We start from the raw sequence: 13,287 nt of genomic DNA, 5'->3' as shown, positions 1-13,287 counted from the left end.
CTGGCAGGTGGGAGCTGCACTAGGAGCCCCACAGAGCCAGGCAGCAGCCGATCTTGGAGCTGGGTAGGAACCGGGCAGGAACCGGAAGGAAATTAAAAAAGGAAATTAAAAAAAGGAAAAATGTTATTTATTAATACAAAAAAGAGAAGCAGAGCATGACTATGGCACATGCAATGCTGGGGATTGAATTCAGGACTTAATTCTTACAGAGCCTAGCCATTCTGCAATTCTAAAGTATAAATAGGTTATTTTATTTTTGTTGTTGTTGTTGTCACCAAGGTCTCATTGTCTCCCTTTCTTTTTTTTTTCTTGTCAATTCTTTTCCACTCTTTTTTATTTTTATTTTTATTTATTTTTCCATTTTGTTGCCCTTGTTGCTTAACATTGTGTGGTGACTAATGTCGTTGTTGTTGGATAGGACAGAGAGAAATGGAGAGAAGAGGGGAAGACATAGAGGGGGAGAGAAAGACAGACACCTGCAGACCTGCTTCACCACCTGTGAAGGGACTCCCGGGCAGGTGGGGAGCCAGGGGCTAGAACCGCGATCTTTCCTCTGGTCCCTGAGCTTTGCGCCATGTGCGCTTAACCCGCTGTGCCACTGCCTGACTCCAACTGTCTCCATCTCTTAACACTTTTTAAATAAGATTATAATATAGTCCTAGCTTCCATAGTACATATACTAAAATTGGCATGAGACATAAAAGATTAGCATGGCCCCTGCTCAAGGATTACACACAGATTCATGAGGCATACCATATTTTTTCAAAAAAAGGATTATAAAATATATGTACACACATATAAATAATTATAATCTTTTAAAGAGCCAGTTAATGCAACCTGGGAGGCGGTTCAGTGGCAAGAGATCTGGATTTGTATGTGTGGGATCCCAGGTCTGTCTGAACTCTGGTTCTACATATGCTGAAGCTCTTTTAAAAGATTTATTAATCAGTGAGGGAGAAAGGGAGGAGAGAGAGAGAGAGAGAGGAAAAACACTATAGCATCAGTCTGGAACATGTGATGCTGGAGGTAGAATTCAGGACCTCATGCTTGAGTCCAAAACTCCAACCACTCTGCCAGCCTCCAGGACTGCAGATTGGCTTTTTTGAATAAAATCATGGTAATGTTGTTCTCTTAACTGTAAATCTTTTAAATAATACAAAGTCTTTTTAAAATTTTTTCTCAAATAGTGTGCCTGGGGATCAATCCCACCCAGAACCTTGCACCTGCATGGGACAGCTGAGAGGCCTCCCTGCCAGTCTCCATTCTGTATCCTTTAAGAGAGGGAGACATGCAAAGCACTGCTCCTCTATGCAAGGAGTCCCGCCCATTGCCTGCCTGTGTTTTCACTTGCAGTGTGGAGGATCAGACCCCCAGCCACATGCTATGCTATGTTTTCTTTTTAAGAAACAGACAACCTGCGCCTAGATTTAGGCGGGTAACTGGACTCAACAGTAGGCCAGGCCCATTTAAAATCCAAATTCAACAAATTTAGAACCAAGGCAAAGGAAAGAACAGTCACTATAATTTTTTTAAGACACTGGGTAGCTTCTTTGCATTGGTCTCTCTATATAAACATGTTATTTTCAACATCTCTGTATTGATGATTGAAGTGGGTCAAGCTGACTTAGTTCTCCTTGAGACAGACAACGTGTGTATCTACATTTGGGTCACAATACCCTGCTGTATGTTGATCTTTGAAAGTAAATGAATGTGCTGGGGTGGGATTGGGAGGCAGAACTTGGAGAAAGAATCATCCTCATCAATAGGTGTTGCTACATTCAGCCTTCATATAGGAAACACCTCAAGATATCAGTATCAGAGCAACCATTTACAAGTATTTTTTCAAGATTTATTTTACTTTACTTGTTTATTGAATAAAGACAGAGAAACTGAGATCGTAGGGGGAGGTAGAGAGAAAGACAACAACAGCACTGCTTAACCACCTGTGAAGCTTCCTTCTTTACAGGTGAGTCAACAGTTATTACATCTTAAGCTAGGTATCATTTCTTCCTTTCTTTCTCTCTTTTTCTTTTTAATTTCTTTATTGGGGAATTAATGTTTTACATTCCATATTAAATACAATAGTTTGTATTTGCAGAACAATTTCCAGTTTTCCATATAGCAATCTATGTATCATTTCTTTTCTTTCTTTCTTTCTTTTTTTTTGTTGTTATTGGATAGCGACAAAGAGAAATTGAGAGAGAAGGGGGAGATAGAGAGGAATAGAGACAGAGAGACACCTGCAGACCTGCTTTACTACCTGTGAAGTGACTCCACTGCAGGTGGGGAGCAGGGGGCTTGAACCAGGATCCTAAACTGTCCTTGCTCTTTGTGCCATATGGGCTTAGCCCACTGTGCTACCTTCTGGCTCCCTTAGGTATCATTTCTAAAGCCTGTTAAATCTAAAATGTTCTTAACCTTTTGTAGTAATTTCCTGATTCATGTTTGCTTGTCGTAAATATCTTGGTTCTGTTTTGTTTGCCTTGTGGGAACTCCCATCTGTCTTTGGTCTTGGTAATTTTCCAGGGCTTGTAGTTGAATGCCAGCAAGGACGCTCCCAGATAAAAAAAAACAAAGAAATCGCTCTGCATGTGCTTCGAGATAGGCTTTACCAGAAGATTATAGAGAAAGACGTGTCGACAGCAAAATACCAGAAGAATGCAGGTAATATATATATATTTAAATAAAAGAAAAAAAAGAAAGGTGGGGGTCAGGTGGTAGTGCAGGAGGTTGAGTGCAGGTGGTGCAAATCACAAGGATTGGTGCAAGGAACCTGGGTTGAGTTCGTGGCTCCCCACCTGCAGGTTGTCTCTTCATAAGTGGTGAATCAGGTTTGCAGATGTCTTATCTTTCTTTCAACCTCTATCTTCCCCTCCTCTCTCGATTTCTGTCTGTCCTATCCACAATGACATCAATAACAATAATAATAACCATAATAATGCTAAAACAACAAGGGCAACAAAATGGAAAGGAAAAAAATGATTTATTTTTTAATGAGAAGGTGTGAGGGAAGAACTAGAGCATCACTGTGACCTATGGAATGCCAGAGATTAAACTCAGAACTTCATGCTTGAGAGTCCAATGTCTTATTCACTGCACCACCTGTCAGGACACTGCAGATAAGATTTATTTAGTAGAATAACTTAACAACTGTTCGAAGAGTCATTCTGCACATGCCTTACATATGGGAGTCCCTCGGATTGATTCCTGGCACCACTGAACAGCAACACAGACACAGCAAGCCAAGTTCAGTGGATGGTAGATCTATGCTTAGGTCTCTATCTCAAAATCATAAGCATTGAACTGAGAGGTAGCTTATTGGTAAATTGCATACTGCACATGCATAAGGCCCCAAGATTGATCCCCAGCATACAGAAGTTCTGAGTGGTGCTCTATCCATAAAAATAAATAAACGAAGGGGTCCAGAGCTTGCTCTCCCAGTAGAGTGCACATCACATCACCATGCTTGCAGACCTGGTGTTGAGCCCTAACACAACATGGGAGCACCAGGCATGATGGCAGGTACTGTGATGTTTCTCAAATGCTCTTTATCCCACTTTTTCTATTTCATTTTTTAAAAATTTTAAAGTCAATTTTCATTTATATATATTAATATATTTATTTATTATTGGACAGAGACAGAAAAATAGGGAGGGGAGGGGGAGATAGAACAGGAGAGAGACAGAACCACCTACAGCCTTGCTTTACCACTTGTGAAGCTTCCCCTACCCCCTGCAGCTTAGGACCAAGGGCTTGAACCTGGTTCCTTATGCACTGTAATTTGTGTGCTTAACCAGATGCACCACTGCTGGCCCCCTGTATATTTTATTCATTTATTATTTCCTGGACAGAAATTGAGAGGGAACAGAAGATCTAGAAGGGGAGACAAAGAGAGACACCTGCAGTGCTACCTCACCACTTGTGAAGCTTCTCCTCAGCTGGTTGTATCTTGGGCTTGAACCTTAGTCCTTGTGCATTGTAACATGTGCACTCCATTGGTTACACCACCTCCTGGACCCCATTTTTTCATTTTTAAATTTAAAAGGAGAAAACAACTGTTGACAACAGTAGAATTATGTAAGTATGAAACTCTGGTGTAAGTATGAAACTCTGGTGTAAGTATGAAACATCTTTTTGTAAAGGTCACTTTGTGAGTGCACATGTTATAGTGTGAGAGGACCAAGGTTCAAGCCCCTGATCCCCACTTGCAGGTGGAAGCTTCACAAGCAGTGAAACAGTATCTTAATGCGTCTCACTTTCTTTTGCCACTCTATCTCCCCTTTCCATCTCCATTTCTTTCTTTCTTACCAAGCAAAAAGAAAAAAAAAAACTTTTTAAAAGGTTTCTTTATATTAAAAATGTTTTTTCATTATTCTTGACCAAGTAAAAATCTCAGGACATATAGAAAATATACTCCGCTGTGAATAAGAAATAACTTGAATGTTTATGCTCTCTGTGTGTGTGCCAGAAGGGGTTTGCTAAGAAGTAGTGGTTTTTAAATGCAAATTCCTATCTTCAAGTCTACCTACTGATGCTCCTCTGCAATCTGAGACCATCGCAGGCAAGGGATAAATATATTATTTGCACTGTCACTTACACTACGGCAGGCTAAAACAAGCGTAGGGAAAGTGGAAAGGCCAAAAGTAGGGAAAACTAAGATATCTAAATCAAAGTGACTTGTGACAGTTATTATAATGCTTACTGTTATGCAGCCCACTTTTCCTAAAATGCTACAAGGTTTACTGCAAATAACTCAAAAACATGGCTATTTTGGGCTTCCAACTCCAAAATTCTCTTTCAACCCCATTCAGGTTTTACTTTTGTTTGTAAAGATTTATTTATTAATGAGAGAGATAGGGGAGAGGAAGAAGGAGAACCGCAGCATCACTCTGACACATCTGATGCCGGAGATCAATCTTGAGACCTCACACCTAAGAACCCCAAAGCTTTATCCACTGCACAATCTCCCAGACAGTGGCAGCCTTTACTTTTTTATAATTTAAAATATTATGATACTTTGCTCACTTAAGAGGCAAAAGATTTATACAATCTGAAGAGAACAAGAGTATACATACTTTGCTTATTTAAATGATACATACACTTTAGTAGAACTTATACATTTGAATAAAACTACATACATATGTAATTCAAAATCTAGGAAATAGAGAAAAATGAAGTGGGGGGAAAACCCTTTCCTGACCCTCGACCTTAGACTCTATCAGTAGTATGGTGTTTTTAAATGAATTAATTTATTTTCCCTTTTTAGTTGCCCTTGTTTAACATTGTTGTAGTTATTGATGTTGTTGTTGTTGGATAGGACAGAGAGAAATGGAGATAGCAGGGGAAGACAGAGGGGGAGAGAAAGACAGATACCTGCAGACCTGCTTCACTGCTTGTGAAGTACCTTTCCTGCAGGTCCGGGGAGCTGGGGCCAGAACCAGGATCCTTCCACTGGTCCTTGCACTTTGCAGTATGGTTTTGGCAGAGATATTTATTTCTGAACCCATAGCGATTTGTAATAAATTTTTGTAATAATATGTTTCATTTTAAAACTTGAAAGTATCTTAATTTCCATAAAAAATTTCATAAAAATGACCTTTAAACCAATTTTCTCTTTAGACAGTTATGATACAAATCCTGAATAGAAACAGCTTGAGGAAAAAATTTGAGTTAACACATTAGTAAACTTGCTGGAGAACGGACTGATGAGGGTAAAATATAGTTTTTTATTTATTTTAATTTAATGAATTACAAAAGGTGGTAGAGGGGCACAGAAGCAGCACTCTAGCATATGCAGTGCTTGGGGTTGGACTCAGGACCTAAAATTTAGAAGCTCTAAGTTCTTCCATGGTGCAACCTACCCATCTTCAGAGATATTTTTCTTTTGTTTTGTTCTAAAGATCTTATTTATTCATTAATGAGAGAGAGAGAGGAGCAGGGAGAATCTGCACGTTACTCTGGTATATGTGGCACCAGGAATTGAACTTGGGACCTCATGCCTGAGAATCCTATACTTTATCCACTCTACCTCTTCCTCCCAGTACCACTGATAATTTGGCTTTGATTGGAATTGGAACTACTGAAGAAGCACTATTGGGTGCTGGGTGGTAGTGCAGCGAGCAGGTTAAGCTCACATGGCACAAAGCTCAAGGATAGGGGTTGGGATCCCAGTTTGAGCTTCCCACCTGCAGGGATGTCACTTCACAAGTGGTGAAGCAGGTCTGCAGGTGTCTGTCTTTCTCTCCCACTCATTGTCTCCCCCCCACCCTCAATTTCTCTGTCCTATCCAGCAACAATGATAAACAAAAAGAACAACAAAAGGCGGGGGGGGGGGGGTGATGGCCTGCAGGAGCAGTGGATTTGTAGTTCAGGTAGAAAAAAAAAGAGAAAAAGAAACACTCTTACTCCATAAGTAAACCTGAGATAACAAGAGTCTTAAACAATTAAATTCCTTCCACTCTTGCTCTTTGTCAATTGTATGTGCCTGACGTTCAGAAATAGAAATCCTTAGAAAAGAATTTGCAGTGCCTTTTCCATTGTAGTAAAGATAGTAATTATATTAAAATGTGAATTCCTTTCTATCTCTGCACAGGTTGGAACAAGAACCTAGTCAGAAAGAATCCAGACCTACAATTTCACCCAGAATAGTGTCACTGACCACAGGGTAGGATATGAAGTCCATGATATTAAGGTAATATTACTGAATGTGCTTACTGTATCTTTGATTTATTAAGGAATCAAATTTTGGGGCCTGGTTTATTAAGGAATCAAATTTGGGGGCCTGGTTTATTAAGGAATTCGGGGGGCTGGTTTATTAAGGAATCAAATTTGGGGGCTCTAGCCGGTATCCTTAGGCTGATCCTTGTGCTTTGCACCACCTGTGCTTAACCCACTGTGCTACAGCCCAACCCCTGTTAATATTCTATTATCTTCCTTTCCTTCTTGGCTTGGTCCCTTTATCTTGCTTGTAAATCTGTCATCTGAACTGAGAAGGTTGAAAGAGGAGGGGAGGGGGCCCACTGAGGTGGAAGGATCCAGGGCACATGTATGCCCTGCCCACTTCACTCCCAGGTCAGACTGGCTTCCTCTGCCCCTTGGAGCCTGTCTGTGCATGTGTGTGTGGGGGCCTGGGGTGTTTACAAGTGTTTCCTGATGCTAGAACAGTCTTGTTGGAGTGTGACTGTTAACTGCTTTTTGGCAAGATACTATTTTAAATAGTCCTGGGGTCCTGATTGTGGTACACCTGGTTGAGCACACATGTTACAGTGCACAAGGATCCAAGTTCAAGCCCCTGGCCCCCATCTGCAAGGGGAAAACTTTTTGAGTGGTGAAGCCGTGTTGCAGGTGTCTCTGTCTCTCTCCCTACCACCTACCTTCCCTCTGAATTTATGGCTGTTTCTATCCATTAAATAAATAAATATAATAATAGAAAAATTAATTTACATGACAGAAGTCTACATCAAATTGGCATTTGAAATAAGAAAGCTCTTTTTTGAGGTCCCCTGTTACAGAGCACATGAGTGGAAACAAACTGCTTCTGGAAAGCCTGTTTTTAGTAGCTTAACTTTTTCCTTTCTTTAATTTTCTTTTCTTTTTAAACTATCTTTATTTATTGGATAGAGACAGCCATAACTTGAGATGTGATGGAAGGGGGAGAGAGAGGGAGGGAGAGACAGAGACACTTGCAGCCCTGCTTAGTCACTTTTGAAGCTTTCCTCCTTCAGTGAGGATCAGGGGCTTGAATCCATGTCCCTGTGCATTGTTGTGTGTTTAACCAAGTATACCACTGCCTGACTCCCCCCTTTTTTCTCTTGGCTTTTCTTTCTTTGTTTATTTTTCCTTTCTTTCTTTCTTTCTTTCTTTCTTTCTTTCTTTCTTTCTTTCTTTCTTGCTTTTGGGCTTATCACCAGGTTTCAGGGCCAGCACTATGAATCCACTGGTTCTGGCAGCCATATATTTATTGATTAATTTACTTATTTATTTTGGCTAAGACAGAGAGAAACTGAGAGGGGAGGGGGTATATAGAGAGGGATAGAGACCTGTTTCTCTGCTTGTGAAGTGTCCCTCTGCAGGTGAGGAGCCAGGGCCTCCAACCAAGATCCTTGCATGGGTCTTTGTGCTTTTATACTATGTGCACTAAACCCAGTGCACCCCCACCTACCCCACCCTCCCATTTGCATTCCTTTATAGGTGAGAGGAAATACAAAATAAGAGGCAAAATCTTCACCCAGCACTTTGTTTAGGCCAGAAGAAACTCTGAAAATGTATCCCCTCAGCTTAGAGGGAGAGGGGAGTTTCTCTGCATGTGATGCCTCTTTTTTTTTTAATTATCTATGTCTGGATTGACTGATTGATTAGATAGAAAGAGAAATTGATAAGGGAGGAACATATAGAAAGGGAAAGAGATAGAGACACCTGTAGCTATATTTCACCACTTGTGAAGTTTTCCCCCTGCAGGTAGGGGGCCAGGGGCTTGAACCCAGGTCCTTGTGCACTATGATGTATGCACTTAGCCAGGCGCACCACCACCTGCCCCTATTTTTTTGCTTTTAAAGAAGCTTCCACTGATTTTTTTGCATACAACTATCTATATATGTTATTCTTTTTTAAAGGTTTATTTATAAAATGGAAACATTGACAAGGCCATAGGATAAGAGGGGTATAATTCCCACCACCAGAACTCAGTATCCCATCCCCTCCCAATGGCTTTCCTATTCTTTAACCCTCTGGGAGTATGGTCTCAGGGACATTATGGTGTGCAGAGGTAGAAGGTCTGGCTTCTGTAAATGCTTCCATGCTGAACATGGGTGTTTATAGGTGGATCCATATTCTCAGTCTGTCTTTCTCTGCCCTAGTGGGGCAGAGTTCTGGAGAAGTGGGGCTCCAGGACACATTGGTGGAGTCTTCTGTCCAGGGAAGTCCAGTAGGCATCTTGGTAGCATCTGAAACCTGGTGGCTAAAAAAAGAGTTGACATATAAAGCCAAACAAATTGTTGACCCATCATGAACCTAAAGGCTGGAATATTGCAGATGAAGATTTGGGGTCTCTGTTTTGAAGATAGCTAGTAGGCCTATTTTTAAAATGTTATATTCCAAAGGGATATATATTCCAAAGGGATATTATATTCCAAGGGATATATATTCCAAAGGGACATTATATTCCTAATGCTTTGTCCTCCTCTCACGCAGTCTCATCCTGCAGGTAGCAGGGATGGGTCTGGGCAAAGCCCTATTTCTTTTTCTGGCTCTGAGATTTTGAACTTTACATCCTGTCTCTAGATTTTATTCAAACTTAAGTCTGTCTCTAAACCCTAACACCATCAACACAAAATGAGTTGAGTTAGATTCTTAAAATTTATTTTGGATTTGAGTCCCCACCACACCTGCAGAGGAAAATCTTTGTGAATGGTGAAGCAGTGCTGCAGGTCTCTCTCTCTCTCTCTCTTCTCCCTCTTTACTTCCCCTTTCCCTTTTGATTTCTGCTGTTACTATGCAATAAATAAAGATAATAAAAATATTTTTAAATTTTTAAAATATTTATTTTCCCTTTTGTTGCCCTTGTTATTTTATTGTTGTAGTTATTATTGTTCTTATTGATGTCCTTGTAGTTGGATAGGACAGAGAGAAATGGAGAGAGGAGGAGAAAACAGAGAGGGGGAGAGAAAGATAGACACCTGCAGACCTGCTTCACTGCCTGTGATGGAAACCCTCTGTAGTTTGAGAGCCAGTGTACTTAACCCACTGTGCTACCTCCTGACTTCGCTTAGATTATTTTTAAGGAATTTGTATTTACAATTAAATTTTGATTTGATAGAACAAGGCAATTCATACAAGGAAGGGAGATAATGGAGAGAGAGAAAGACACGTACAGCTCTGCTTGCTTGTCAAGCTTAACCCCACCCCCTAGCAGGTAGGCACTGGGGCCTTGAACCTGGGTCATTAGTCATGGTTATGTGCATGCTCAACTGAGATCACCACCACCTGTGCCTATTTTAAAATTATTAAAGAATTTCTTAAGAATCCCCTCAACACTATATCTGTTCTATTCCAGCTTAGGTCCATGATTGGTCAACAATTTGTTCGGCTTTGTATATTAACTCTTTTCAACCACCAGGTTCCAGATGCTAGCATAATGCTGACCAGACTTCCCTGGACAGACAACACCACCAATGTGTCCTGGAGCTCTGCTTCCCCAGAGCCCTTGCCCACTAGGACAAGGGAGAGACAGGCTGGGAGTATGGATCAACCAGTCAACGCCCATGTTCAGCGGGAAAGCAATTGCAGAAGCCAGACCTTCCATCTTCTGCATCCCACAATGACCTTGGGTCCATACTCCCAGGGTTAAAAAACAAGAAAGCTATCAGGGGAGGGGATGGGATACAGAGTTCTGGTGGTGGGAATTGTGTGGAGTTGTACCCCTCTTTTTTTAAAAAATATTTTATTTTATTTATTTATTCCCTTTTGTTGCCCTTGTTGATTTATTGTTGTAGTTATTATTGTTGTTGTCGTTGTTGGAAGTTGTACCCCTCTTATCCTATGGTTTACTCAATGTTTCCTTTTTATAAATAAAACATTAAAAAAAGGGAGTTCGGAGGTGGCGCAGGGGGTTTATCGCAGGTCGCACAGCCTAAGGATCCTGGTTCGAGCCCCCAGCTCCCCACCTGCAGGGGCCTGGCCTCACAGTAGGTGAAGCAGGTCTGCAGGTGTGTCTATCTTTCTCTCCCCCTGTCTTCCCTTCTTCTCTTCTTCTCTTTGTCCCAGCTGCGTCCAGCTCAGCGCCATGGAGCCCTGCGGCCCTCGCCCTGAGGCCCCGTCGACCCCACGCTGCATTGCTTAGCGTCGCGTCGCGTCACCCCCACGCGCATTGCGTTGCGTCACGTCACGTCACCCCACGCCGCTTTGCGTCGCGTCACGTCACCCCCACACCGCATTGCGTTGAGTTGCGTCGCACCTATAGGCCCTAGCGCTGGGGCCCGGGTCTGAGACTTGAGCGCCAGGCCACGACTGTGCGGAGGCTCCCGGCGTGGAAGTACTGCTGGGGAGTCATGACGGTGCTGTGCTGGACAGCAGCGGCCATGTCCATCGTGCTCGGCCCATCTACTGCCATTCCTCCAATTCCAAGTAAGTGGCCCCCGGTGCCACCCATCCTGGAAGGCTCAGGTGTCGCGCCCGCCCAGGAAGGTGCTGGGTGGGGGGAGGGGCGAAGTCGGGGTACAGCCACAGAGGCGCCAGCGCCACTGGACCCCAGGCACACCCCGAAGAGGTGGCTGCGCCCCCCCCCAACCCCCAGCGGCCTTGAGCGGGGCAGTCCCCGGATAAGGGCCATGCCATGCGCACCCCTGGCAGGGGCGCACCCGGGGGAGGTGTGCACGAGACCCCAGACCCCACACCCCGGGCAGGGACACCCTGGAAGGGTGGCTGCGCGCCCCAGATCCCGCTGTTTTCGGCTTCCAGGAGCGCAAGCACAGGGACCCCTTCGGAGAGTCTGGGCAGCCGGCCTTCACTTTCCTTCCTGCCGGGAGAGGGGTCCTGGGGTCCCAGGGCCTCGCCCAGCATGTCCATGCCTGCGGCTCTGAGCGCCCTGAGGGTGAGGACCCGCCCGGGCAGCTCGAGGCCGGGCAGTGAGCCTCCGGCCCACCCCAACCGCCCAGGCAGGAGGGGACCCCGGTGGAACCCACCAGCCTGCCTTGGCTTAGGGAGTGGCCAGGCCCAGAGAACTTTCCGCGCGCCCGCCCATCGAAATGTGTGCCCGATGTCCTTCCTCGGTGTGGCCCACGACGAGGTCCTCGGGGGACTGCTGTTTGGAATCCTGAACCTGTAGTTTGGCCTGGGGCAACATGGCTAGCCGGGCTCCCAGACTAGCCGGGCCTGGGCGCGGGGTGTGGGTCCAGGTTGGGGGGTCTCCTCACACTTCTAGAACTGGAGTGTTTTCTCTGCCTCTGTCTCTCTCAAAGAGACATGCATTTCAGAGCTGTGCCCCATGCTGGCTGGCTGGAACCCCTGTTGAGCCATTTGCCAGGCTGCGGGTTGGGTCTGGGATGAGGGTCTGGCACTTTGCAAACTGCTGGTCCGGGGAGGCCACTCCCAGCGCCCCCCCACCCCCTACCCCTTTCAGGAGGCCTGGGCCTGGCTGGGCTCCTTGTGCCATGGGGGGTGGGTGGGGGGGCGCCTGGGGCTCTTGTGTCTGCAAGGATAGTCCTGGGGGGACTGCAGTCCGCCTGCGCACAACAGGGCGGCCAGGGCACTTGCAGGTGGGAGCTGCAGTAGGAGCTGGGCAGAGCCAGGCAGGAGCCAATCTTGGAGCTGGGTAGGAACCGGACAGGAACTGTGGTTTTAAAAAAAAAGGAAATTAAAAAAAAGGAAAAAATGTTACTTATTAATACCAAAAAGAGAAGCAGAGCATGACTATGGCACATGCAATGCTGGGGATTGAATTCAGGACTTAATGCCTACAGATCCACTGCCCTAGCCATTTTGCAATTCTAGAGTATAAATAGGTTATTTTATTTTTTTGTTGTTGTTGTCACCAAGGTCTCATTGTCTCCCTTTCTTTTTTTTCTTTTCTATTCTTTTCCACTCTTTTAAAATTTTTATATATTTTTCCTTTTGGTTTCCCTTGTTGCTTAACATTGTTGTGGTTATTAATGTCGTTGTTGTTGGATAGGACAGAGAGAAATGGAGAGAGGAGGGGAAGACAGAGAGGGGGAGAGAAAGACACCTGCAGACCTGCTTCACCACCTGTAAAGGGACTCCCCTGCAGGTGGGGAGCCAGGAGCTCTAACCACGAACCGCCATCTTTCCTCCGGTCCTTGAGCTTTGCGCCATGTGCACTTAACCCGCTGTGCCACCACCCGACTCCAACTGTCTCCATCTCTTAACACTTTTTAAATAAGATTATAATATAGTCCTAGCTTTGATAGTACATATACTGAAATTGGCATGATACAGAGAAGATTAGCATGGCCCCTGCTCAAGGATTACACACAAATTCATGAATTGTAACATATTTTTTCAAAAAAAGTTTATAAAATATATGTACACATTATAAATAATTAAAATCTTTTAAAGATCCAGTTAATGCAAGCTGGGAGGTGGTTCAGTGGTAAGAGGTCTGGATTTGCATGTGTGGGATCCTAGGTCTGTCTGAACCCTGTTTCTACATATGCTGAAGCTCTTTTAAAAGATTTATTAATTAGTGAGGGAGAAAGGGAGGAGAAAGAGAGAGAGATAGAGAGAGAGAAAAAACACTGTAGCATCAGTCTGTAACATGTGATGCTGGTGGTAGAA

The 13,287-nt window shown here is 43.9% G+C and overlaps 2 non-coding genes across 2 annotated transcripts; both read left to right on the top strand.

Moving 5' to 3' along the window:
• The first annotated feature begins 655 nt into the window (after positions 1 to 655).
• Positions 656 to 762, top strand: LOC132536228 (U6 spliceosomal RNA). Its single transcript, XR_009547887.1, has one exon. It is a non-coding gene; the product is annotated as a U6 spliceosomal RNA (small nuclear RNA).
• Positions 763 to 12,904: 12,142 nt separating this feature from the next.
• On the top strand, positions 12,905 to 13,011 carry LOC132536227 (U6 spliceosomal RNA). Its single transcript, XR_009547886.1, has one exon. It is a non-coding gene; the product is annotated as a U6 spliceosomal RNA (small nuclear RNA).
• The last annotated feature ends 276 nt before the right edge of the window (positions 13,012 to 13,287 follow it).

The sequence above is a fragment of the Erinaceus europaeus genome, assembly GCF_950295315.1.
Source record: "Erinaceus europaeus chromosome 6 unlocalized genomic scaffold, mEriEur2.1 SUPER_6_unloc_7, whole genome shotgun sequence".
Classification (NCBI taxonomy): Eukaryota; Metazoa; Chordata; class Mammalia; order Eulipotyphla; family Erinaceidae; genus Erinaceus; species Erinaceus europaeus.
Note: the sequence above shows the minus strand (reverse complement) of the source record. Positions and strands in the feature narration are given on the sequence as shown.